Genomic DNA, 10,095 nt, shown 5'->3' with positions numbered 1-10,095 from the left:
ATCCTATCCTATCCTCTACCCTATCCTATCCTCTACCCTATCCTATCCTATCCTCTATGCTATCCTATAATCTATCCTATCCCATCCTCTATCCTACCCTATCCTCTGTCGTATCCTATCCTCTACCCTATCCAATCCTATAACCTATACTCTATCCTATCCGATCCTCTATCCTATCCTATCCTCTATAATATCGTATCCTCTATCATATCCTATTTTCTTTCCTATAATATCATCTATCCTATCCTATCCTCTATCCTATCCTATCCTCTATCCTATCCTATCCTGTATCCTATCCTATCCTCTATCCTATCCTATCCTCTATCCTATCCTTTATCCTATCCTATACTCTATCCTATCCTCTCCTCTATCCTATCCTATCCTCTATCCTATCCTATCCTCTATCCTATCCTATCCTCTATCCTATCCGATCCTCTATCCTATCCTATCCTCTATCCTAACCGATCCTCTATCCTATCCTATCCTCTATCCTATCCTATCCTCTATCCTATCCTATCCTCTATCCTATCCGATCCTCTATCCTATCCTATCCTCTATAATATCATATCCCCTAACCTATAATATAATTTACCCTATCCTATTCTCTATCCTATCTTATCCTCTATCCTATCCTATCCTCTATCCTATCCTATCCTCTATCCTATCCACTCCTCTATCCTATCCTATCCTCTATCCTATCCTATCCTGTATCCTATCCTATACCTCTATCCTATCCTATCCTCCATGCTATCCTATCCTCTATCCTATCCTATCCTCTATCCTATCCTATCCTCTATCCTATCCTATCCTCTATCCTATCCTATCCTCTATCCTATCCTATCCTCTATCCTATCCTATCCTCTATCCTATCCTATCCTATCCTATCCTCTATCTTATCCTATCCTCTATCCTATCCTATCCTCTATCCTATCCTATCCTCTATCCTCTCATATCCTTTATCCTATCCTATCCTCTATCCTATCCTATCCTCTACCCTATCCTATCCTCTACCCTATCCTATCCTATCCTCTATGCTATCCTATAATCTATCCTATCCCATCCTCTATCCTACCCTATCCTCTGTCGTATCCTATCCTCTACCCTATCCAATCCTATAACCTATACTCTATCCTATCCGATCCTCTATCCTATCCTATCCTCTATAATATCGTATCCTCTATCATATCCTATTTTCTTTCCTATAATATCATCTATCCTATCCTATCCTCTATCCTATCCTATCCTCTATCCTATCCTATCCTGTATCCTATCCTATCCTCTATCCTATCCTATCCTCTATCCTATCCTTTATCCTATCCTATACTCTATCCTATCCTCTCCTCTATCCTATCCTATCCTCTATCCTATCCACTCCTCTATCCTATCCTATCCTCTATCCTATCCTATCCTGTATCCTATCCTATACCTCTATCCTATCCTATCCTCCATGCTATCCTATCCTCTATCCTATCCTATCCTCTATCCTATCCTATCCTCTATCCTATCCTATCCTCTATCCTATCCTATCCTCTATCCTATCATATCCTCTATCCTATCCTATCCTATCCTATCCTCTATCTTATCCTATCCACTATCCTATCCTATCCTCTATCCTATCCTATCCTCTATCCTCTCATATCCTTTATCCTATCCTATCCTCTATCCTATCCTATCCTCTACCCTATCCTATCCTCTACCCTATCCTATCCTATCCTCTATGCTATCCTATAATCTATCCTATCCTATCCTCTATCCTATCCTATCCTGTATCCTATCCTATCCTCTATCCTATCCTATCCTCTATCCTATCCTATCCTTTATCCTATCCTATACTCTATCCTATCCTCTCCTCTATCCTATCCGATCCTCTATCCTATCCTATCCTCTATCCTATCCTATCCTCTATCCTATCCTATCCTCTATCCCATCCTATTCTCTATCCAATCCTATCCTATCTTCAATCCTATCCTATCCTCTATCCTATCCTATCCTCTATCCCATCCTATTCTCTATCCAATCCTATCCTATCCTCTATCGTATCCTATCCTATCCTCTATCGTATCCTATCCTCTATAATATCGTATCCTCTGTCCTATCCTATCCTCTTTCCTATAATATCATCTATCCTATCCTATCCTCTATCCTATCCTATCCTCTATCCTATCCTATCCTCTATCCTATCCTATCCTCTATCCTATCCTATCCTCTATCCTATCCTTCCCTCTATACTATCCTATCCTCTATCCCATCCTATTCTCTATCCTATCCAATCCTATATAGTATCCTCTATCCTATCCTATCCCCTATCCTATCCTATCCTCTATCCTATCCTATCCTATATCCTATCCTATCGTCTATCCTATCCTATCCTCTATCCTATCCTATCCTCTATCCTAACCGATCCTCTATCCTATCCTATCCTCTATCCTATCCTATCCTCTATCCTATCCTATCCTCTATCCTATCCGATCCTCTATCCTATCCTATCCTCTATAATATCATATCCCCTAACCTATAATATAATTTACCCTATCCTATTCTCTATCCTATCTTATCCTCTATCCTATCCTATCCTCTATCCTATCCTATCCTCTATCCTATCCTATCCTCTATCCTATCCACTCCTCTATCCTATCCTATCCTCTATCCTATCCTATCCTGTATCCTATCCTATACCTCTATCCTATCCTATCCTCTATACTATCCTATCCTCTATCCCATCCTATTCTCTATCCTATCCAATCCTATATAGTATCCTCTATTCTATCCTATCCTCTATCCTATCCTATCCTATATCCTATCCTATCCTCTATCCTATCCTATCCTCTATCCTATCCTATCCTCTATCCTAACCGATCCTCTATCCTATCCTATCCTCTATAATATCGTATCCTCTATCATATCCTATCCTCTTTCCTATAATATCATCTATCCTATCCTATTCTCTATCCTATCCTATCCTCTATCCTATCCTATCCTCTATCCCATCCTATCCTATCCTATCCTCTATCCAATCCTATCCTATCCTGTATCCTATCCTATCCTCTATCCTATCCTATCCTCGATCCGATCCTATTCTCTATCCAATCCTATACTATCCTCTATCGTATCCTATTCTCTATACTATCCAATCGTATATCGTTTCCTCTATCCTATCCTATCCTCTATCCTATCCTTTCCTCTATACTATCCTATCCTCTATCCCATCCTATTCTCTATCCTATCCAATCCTATATAGTATCCTCTATCCTATCCTATCCTCTATCCTATCCTATCCTATAACCTATCCTATCCTCTATCCTATCCTATCCTCTATCCTATCCTATCCTCTTTCCTATCCTATCCTCAATCCTACCCTACCCTCTGTCGTATCCTATCCTCTACCCTATCCAATCCTATAACCTATACTCTATCCTATCCGATCCTCTATCCTATCCTATCCACTATAATATCGTATCCTCTATCATATCCTATTCTCTTTCCTATAATATCATCTATCCTATCCTATCCTCTATCCTATCCTATCCTCTATCCTATCCTATCCTGTATCCTATCCTATCCTCTGTCCTATCCTATCCTCTATCCTATCCTATCCTCTATAATATCGTATCCTCTATCATATCCTATTCTCTTTCCTATAATATCATCTATCCTATCCTATTCTCTATCCTATCCTATCCTCTATCCTATCCTATCCTCTATCCCATCCTATTCTCTATCCAACCCTATACTATCCTCTATCGTATCCTATTCCCTATCCTATCCAATCGTATATCGTATCCTCTATCCTATCCTATCCTCTATCCTATCCTCTCCTCTATCCTATCCGATCCTCTATCCTATCCTATCCTCTATCCTATCCTATCCTCTATCGTATCCTATCCTCTATCCCATCCTATTCTCTATCCAATCCTATCCTATCCTCTATCGTATCCTATTCTCTATCCTATCCTATCCTATCCTCTATCGTATCCTATCCTCTATAATATCGTATCCTCTGTCATATCCTATCCTCTTTCCTATAATATCATCTATCCTATCCTATCCTCTATCCTATCCTATCCTCTATCCTATCCTATCCTCTATCCTATCCTATCCTCTATCCTATCCTTTCCTCTATACTATCCTATCCTCTATCCAATCCTATTCTCTAACGTATCCAATCCTATATAGTATCCTCTATCCTATCCTATCCTCTATCCTATCCTATCCTATATCCTATCCTATCCTCTATCCTATCCTATCCTCTATCCTATCCTATCCTCTATCCTAACCGATCCTCTATCCTATAATATCCTCTATAATATCGTATCCTCTATCATATCCTATCCTCTTTCCTATAATATCATCTATCCTATCCTATTCTCTATCCTATCCTATCTTCTATCCTATCCTATCCTCTATCCCATCCTATTCTCTATCCAATCCTATCCTATCCTGTATCCTATCATTATGCTCTATCCTATCCTATCCTATCCTATCCTCTATCCTATCCTATCCTCTATCCTATCCTATCCTCTATCCTATCCTATCCTCTATCCGATCCTATTCTCTATCCAATCCTATACTATCCTCTATCGTATCCTATTCTCTATACTATCCAATCGCATATCGTATCCTCTATCCTATCCTATCCTCTATCCTATCCTTTCCTCTTTCCTATACTATCCTCAATCCTACCCTATCCTCTGTCGTATCCTATCCTCTACCCTATCCAATCCTATATCCTATACTTTATCCTATCCGATCCTCTATCCTATCCTATCCTCTATCCTATCCTATCCTCTATCCTAACCGATCCTCTATCCTATAATATCCTCTATAATATCGTATCCTCTATCATATCCTATCCTCTTTCCTATAATATCATCTATCCTATCCTATTCTCTATCCTATCCTATCTTCTATCCTATCCTATCCTCTATCCCATCCTATTCTCTATCCAATCCTATCCTATCCTGTATCCTATCATTATGCTCTATCCTATCCTATCCTATCCTATCCTCTATCCTATCCTATCCTCTATCCTATCCTATCCTCTATCCTATCCTATCCTCTATCCGATCCTATTCTCTATCCAATCCTATACTATCCTCTATCGTATCCTATTCTCTATACTATCCAATCGTATATCGTATCCTCTATCCTATCCTATCCTCTATCCTATCCTTTCCTCTTTCCTATCCTATCCTCAATCCTACCCTATCCTCTGTCGTATCCTATCCTCTACCCTATCCAATCCTATATCCTATACTTTATCCTATCCGATCCTCTATCCTATCCTATCCTCTATAATATCGTATCCTCTATCATATCCTATTCTCTTTCCTATAATATCATCTATCCTATCCTATTCTCTATCCTATCCTATCCTCTATCCTATCCTATCCTCTATCCCATCCTATTCTCTATCCAACCCTATACTATCCTCTATCGTATCCTATCCTCTATCCTATCCTATCCTGTATCCTATCCTATCCTCTATCCTATCCTATCCTCTATCCTATCCTATCCTTTATCCTATCCTATACTCTATCCTATCCTCTCCTCTATCCTATCCGATCCTCTATCCTATCCTATCCTCTATCCTATCCTATCCTCTATCCTATCCTATCCTCTATCCCATCCTATTCTCTATCCAATCCTATCCTATCCTCTATCCTATCCTATCCTCTATCCTATCCTATCCTCTATCCCATCCTATTCTCTATCCAATCCTATCCTATCCTCTATCGTATCCTATCCTATCCTCTATCGTATCCTATCCTCTATAATATCGTATCCTCTGTCCTATCCTATCCTCTTTCCTATAATATCATCTATCCTATCCTATCCTCTATCCTATCCTATCCTCTATCCTATCCTATCCTCTATCCTATCCTATCCTCTATCCTATCCTTCCCTCTATACTATCCTATCCTCTATCCCATCCTATTCTCTATCCTATCCAATCCTATATAGTATCCTCTATCCTATCCTATCCCCTATCCTATCCTATCCTCTATCCTATCCTATCCTATATCCTATCCTATCCTCTATCCTATCCTATCCTCTATCCTATCCTATCCTCTATCCTAACCGATCCTCTATCCTATCCTATCCTCTATCCTATCCTATCCTCTATCCTATCCTATCCTCTATCCTATCCGATCCTCTATCCTATCCTATCCTCTATAATATCATATCCCCTAACCTATAATATAATTTACCCTATCCTATTCTCTATCCTATCTTATCCTCTATCCTATCCTATCCTCTATCCTATCCTATCCTCTATCCTATCCACTCCTCTATCCTATCCTATCCTCTATCCTATCCTATCCTGTATCCTATCCTATACCTCTATCCTATCCTATCCTCCATGCTATCCTATCCTCTATCCTATCCTATCCTCTATCCTATCCTATCCTCTATCCTATCCTATCCTCTATCCTATCCTATCCTCTATCCTATCCTATCCTCTATCCTATCCTATCCTATCCTATCCACTATCTTATCCTATCCTCTATCCTATCCTATCCTCTATCCTATCCTATCCTCTATCCTCTCATATCCTTTATCCTATCCTATCCTCTATCCTATCCTATCCTCTACCCTATCCTATCCTCTACCCTATCCTATCCTATCCTCTATGCTATCCTATAATCTATCCTATCCCATCCTCTATCCTACCCTATCCTCTGTCGTATCCTATCCTCTACCCTATCCAATCCTATAACCTATACTCTATCCTATCCGATCCTCTATCCTATCCTATCCTCTATAATATCGTATCCTCTATCATATCCTATTTTCTTTCCTATAATATCATCTATCCTATCCTATCCTCTATCCTATCCTATCCTCTATCCTATCCTATCCTGTATCCTATCCTATCCTCTATCCTATCCTATCCTCTATCCTATCCTTTATCCTATCCTATACTCTATCCTATCCTCTCCTCTATCCTATCCTATCCTCTATCCTATCCTATCCTCTATCCTATCCTATCCTCTATCCTATCCGATCCTCTATCCTATCCTATCCTCTATCCTAACCGATCCTCTATCCTATCCTATCCTCTATCCTATCCTATCCTCTATCCTATCCTATCCTCTATCCTATCCGATCCTCTATCCTATCCTATCCTCTATAATATCATATCCCCTAACCTATAATATAATTTACCCTATCCTATTCTCTATCCTATCTTATCCTCTATCCTATCCTATCCTCTATCCTATCCTATCCTCTATCCTATCCACTCCTCTATCCTATCCTATCCTCTATCCTATCCTATCCTGTATCCTATCCTATACCTCTATCCTATCCTATCCTCCATGCTATCCTATCCTCTATCCTATCCTATCCTCTATCCTATCCTATCCTCTATCCTATCCTATCCTCTATCCTATCCTATCCTCTATCCTATCCTATCCTCTATCCTATCCTATCCTCTATCCTATCCTATCCTCTATCCTATCCTATCCTATCCTATCCTCTATCTTATCCTATCCTCTATCCTATCCTATCCTCTATCCTATCCTATCCTCTATCCTCTCATATCCTTTATCCTATCCTATCCTCTATCCTATCCTATCCTCTACCCTATCCTATCCTCTACCCTATCCTATCCTATCCTCTATGCTATCCTATAATCTATCCTATCCCATCCTCTATCCTACCCTATCCTCTGTCGTATCCTATCCTCTACCCTATCCAATCCTATAACCTATACTCTATCCTATCCGATCCTCTATCCTATCCTATCCTCTATAATATCGTATCCTCTATCATATCCTATTTTCTTTCCTATAATATCATCTATCCTATCCTATCCTCTATCCTATCCTATCCTCTATCCTATCCTATCCTGTATCCTATCCTATCCTCTATCCTATCCTATCCTCTATCCTATCCTTTATCCTATCCTATACTCTATCCTATCCTCTCCTCTATCCTATCCTATCCTCTATCCTATCCTATCCTCTATCCTATCCTATCCTCTATCCTATCCGATCCTCTATCCTATCCTATCCTCTATAATATCGTATCCCCTAACCTATAATATAATTTACCCTATTCTATTCTCTATCCTATCTTATCCTCTATCCTATCCTATCCTCTATCCTATCCTATCCTGTATCCTATCCTATACCTCTATCCTATCCTATCCTCCATGCTATCCTATCCTCTATCCTATCCTATCCTCTATCCTATCCTATCCTCTATCCTATCCTATCCTCTATCCTATCCTATCCTCTATCCTATCATATCCTCTATCCTATCCTATCCTATCCTATCCTCTATCTTATCCTATCCACTATCCTATCCTATCCTCTATCCTATCCTATCCTCTATCCTCTCATATCCTTTATCCTATCCTATCCTCTATCCTATCCTATCCTCTACCCTATCCTATCCTCTACCCTATCCTATCCTATCCTCTATGCTATCCTATAATCTATCCTATCCTATCCTCTATCCTATCCTATCCTGTATCCTATCCTATCCTCTATCCTATCCTATCCTCTATCCTATCCTATCCTTTATCCTATCCTATACTCTATCCTATCCTCTCCTCTATCCTATCCGATCCTCTATCCTATCCTATCCTCTATCCTATCCTATCCTCTATCCTATCCTATCCTCTATCCCATCCTATTCTCTATCCAATCCTATCCTATCTTCAATCCTATCCTATCCTCTATCCTATCCTATCCTCTATCCCATCCTATTCTCTATCCAATCCTATCCTATCCTCTATCGTATCCTATCCTATCCTCTATCGTATCCTATCCTCTATAATATCGTATCCTCTGTCCTATCCTATCCTCTTTCCTATAATATCATCTATCCTATCCTATCCTCTATCCTATCCTATCCTCTATCCTATCCTATCCTCTATCCTATCCTATCCTCTATCCTATCCTATCCTCTATCCTATCCTTCCCTCTATACTATCCTATCCTCTATCCCATCCTATTCTCTATCCTATCCAATCCTATATAGTATCCTCTATCCTATCCTATCCCCTATCCTATCCTATCCTCTATCCTATCCTATCCTATATCCTATCCTATCGTCTATCCTATCCTATCCTCTATCCTATCCTATCCTCTATCCTAACCGATCCTCTATCCTATCCTATCCTCTATCCTATCCTATCCTCTATCCTATCCTATCCTCTATCCTATCCTATCCTCTATCCTATCCGATCCTCTATCCTATCCTATCCTCTATAATATCATATCCCCTAACCTATAATATAATTTACCCTATCCTATTCTCTATCCTATCTTATCCTCTATCCTATCCTATCCTCTATCCTATCCTATCCTCTATCCTATCCTATCCTCTATCCTATCCACTCCTCTATCCTATCCTATCCTCTATCCTATCCTATCCTGTATCCTATCCTATACCTCTATCCTATCCTATCCTCCATGCTATCCTATCCTCTATCCTATCCTATCCTCTATCCTATCCTATCCTCTATCCTATCCTATCCTCTATCCTATCCTATCCTCTATCCTATCCTATCCTCTATCCTATCCTATCCTATCCTATCCTCTATCTTATCCTATCCTCTATCCTATCCTATCCTCTATCCTATCCTATCCTCTATCCTCTCATATCCTTTATCCTATCCTATCCTCTATCCTATCCTATCCTCTACCCTATCCTATCCTCTACCCTATCCTATCCTATCCTCTATGCTATCCTATAATCTATCCTATCCTATCCTCTATCCTACCCTATCCTATGTCGTATCCTATCCTCTACCCTATCCAATCCTATAACCTATACTCTATCCTATCCGATCCTCTATCCTATCCTATCCTCTATAATATCGTATCCTCTATCATATCCTATTTTCTTTCCTATAATATCATCTATCCTATCCTATCCTCTATCCTATCCTATCCTCTATCCTATCCTATCCTGTATCCTATCCTATCCTCTATCCTATCCTATCCTCTATCCTATCCTTTATCCTATCCTATACTCTATCCTATCCTCTCCTCTATCCTATCCTATCCTCTATCCTATCCTATCCTCTATCCTATCCTATCCTCTATCCTATCCGATCCTCTATCCTATCCTATCCTCTAT

This window comes from Halictus rubicundus, unplaced genomic scaffold (genome assembly GCF_050948215.1).
Source record: "Halictus rubicundus isolate RS-2024b unplaced genomic scaffold, iyHalRubi1_principal scaffold0053, whole genome shotgun sequence".
Lineage (NCBI taxonomy): Eukaryota > Metazoa > Arthropoda > Insecta > Hymenoptera > Halictidae > Halictus > Halictus rubicundus.
The sequence above is the reverse complement of the archived record's forward strand: the minus strand, read 5'-3'. Positions refer to the sequence as shown.